This window comes from Rhipicephalus microplus, chromosome 3 (assembly GCF_043290135.1).
Source record: "Rhipicephalus microplus isolate Deutch F79 chromosome 3, USDA_Rmic, whole genome shotgun sequence".
Classification (NCBI taxonomy): Eukaryota; Metazoa; Arthropoda; class Arachnida; order Ixodida; family Ixodidae; genus Rhipicephalus; species Rhipicephalus microplus.
The window spans coordinates 20,578,279-20,580,778 of NC_134702.1; the positions used below are offsets into that span (position 1 = coordinate 20,578,279).

At 43.4% G+C, this 2,500-nt stretch overlaps 1 protein-coding gene across 2 annotated transcripts in view; it reads right to left on the minus strand.

Moving 5' to 3' along the window:
• The window catches only part of LOC142803624 (uncharacterized), a 201,287-nt gene that overhangs the window by 163,531 nt on the left and 35,256 nt on the right, over window positions 1-2,500 (minus strand). The window lies entirely within an intron of this gene.

Here is a 2,500-nt window from a genome sequence, read left to right on the forward strand (position 1 = left end):
ATTTCAAGATTTTATTGTTATGACTAGTTACTTACGCTCGCCATACAGTCATGTTAAGCCATGCAGAGTTTGGTATCCATCATCATCATCATCATGATCACCAGCCTGACGACGTCCACTGCAGGACAAAGGCCTCTCCCATGTTCCGCCAGTCAACCCCAACCTGTGCTTGCTGCTGCGAATTTATATCCACAAACTTCTTAATCTCATCTGCCCACCTAACTTTCTGTCTCCCCTTAACCCGCTTGCCTTCTCTGGGAATCCAGTTAGTTACCCTTAATGACCAGCGGTTATCCTGTCTACGCGCTACATGCCCGGCCCATGTCCACTTCCTCTTCTTGATTTCAACTATGATATAGTTGAAATCAAGAAGAATTGTAGGCTTCTGAAAACCTCCTGTAAGCACGCGGTAAATAGCATTGGGGAGATTGTGTCCCCCTGCCTTATACCCTTCTTGATTGGTATTCTGTTGCTTTCTTTATGCAGCACTATGGTAGCAGTTGATCCTCTGTAGATTTCTTCCAGAATGTTTATATATACTTCATCTACGCCCTGATTCTGCAGTGTCTGCATGACGGCTGATATTTCTACTGAATCAAACGCCTTCTGGTAATCTATGAAGGCTATGTATAGTGGTTGGTTATATTCTGAGCATTTCTCTATTACCTGATTGAATGCATCAATGTGGTCGATTGTTGAGTAGCCTGTTCGAAATCCTGCTTGTTCCTTTGGTTGATTTAATTCTAATGTTTTCTTTACTGTGTTAGCAATTACCTTTGTAAATAGCTTGTATACTAAAGAGAGTAAGCTGATCGGCCTGTAATTCTTCAAGTCCTTGTCATCTCCTTTCTTATGTATTAGGATGACGTTAGCGTTCTTCCAAGACTCTGGTACTCTTCCCATCAGGAGCCACCTCGTAAAGAGGGTGGCTAGTTTTTCTAACACAATCTGTCCTCCATCTTTCAGCAGATCCGATCTTACCTGATCCTCACCAGCAGCTTTGCCTCTTTGCATGCTCTCCAAAGCTTTTCTGACTTCGTCTCATTACTGGTGGGGTGTCATCTGCGTTACTGCTAGTTCTTATAGTATTAAGGTCGTGGTTGTCTCGGCTACTGTACAGATCTCTGTAAAAATCTTCCGCTATTTTAACTATCCTATCCATATTGGCAGTTATTTTGCCTTCTTTGTCCCTTAGTACATACATCCGATTTTTTCCTATCCCAAGTTTTGCTCTTCACTGCTTTGACGCTTCCTCCGTTTATCAGAGCGTGTTCAATTCTCTCCATGTTATACCTTCTTACATCGCATACCTTACGCCTATTAATCAACTTCGAAAGCTCTGCCAGTTCTATTTTGTCTGTTGTACTTGAGACTTTCATGATTTGACGCTTCTTCATGAGATTCCTAACGAGATTCGCCGATGACATTGCATTGCTGAGTAACTCAGGGGACGAGTTGCAACTCATGATTACGGAGTTAGACAAGGAGAGCAGAAAGGTGGGTCTTAATATTATTCTGCAGAAAACGAAAGTAATGTACAACAACCTCGGAAAAGAGCAGCGCTTCGAGATAGGTAATAGTGCACTTCAATTTGTAAAAGACTATGTCTACTTAGGGTAGGTAATAATCACGGAGCCGAACCACAAGATTGAAGTAACTAGAAGAATAGGAATGGGGTGGAGCACATTTGGCAAGCACTCTCAAAGTATGACAGGTAGATTGCCACTATTCCTCAAGAGGAAGCTATATAACAGTTGCATGCAAGTACTTACCTACGGAGAAGAAATCTGAAGGCTTACAAAGAGGGTTCAGCTTAAATTGAGGACGACGCAGTGAGCAATGGAAAGAAAAATGGTAGGTGTAACCTTAAGAGACAAGAAGAGAGCAGAGTGGATTAGGGAACGGACGGGGGTTCAGAATATCATAGTTGAAATCAAGAAGAGGAAATAGACATGGGTCGGGCATGTAGCGCGTAGAGACGATAACCACTGGTCATTAAGGGTAACTATCTGGATTTCCAGAGAAGGCAAGCGGGTTAGGGGGAGACAGAAAGTTAGGTGGGTAGACGATATTAAGAAGTTTGCGGGTATAAATTGGCAGCAGCAAGCAGAGGACCGGGTTTACTGGCGGAACATGGGAGAGGCCTTTGTCCTGCAGTGGACGTAGTCAGGCTGATGATGATGATGAATGAGATTCTTCGTTTCCTGGGAAAGCTTGCCAGTTTCCTGTCTAACTACCTGGCCTCCAACTTCCTCTGCACACTCCGTAATGATACTCGTCAAATTATCATTCATTGTATCTAAGCTAAGGTTGGTTTCCTCACTAAGAGCCGAGTACCTGTTCTGAAGCGAGACTCTGAATTCCTGTACTTTCCCTCTCAGTGCTAGCTCATTGATTAGCATCTTGCGTACCAGTTTCTGTCGTTCCTTCTTCAAGTCTAGGCGAATTCGAGACTGTACCATTTTATGGTCACTGCTTCGTACCTTGCCAACCACTTCCA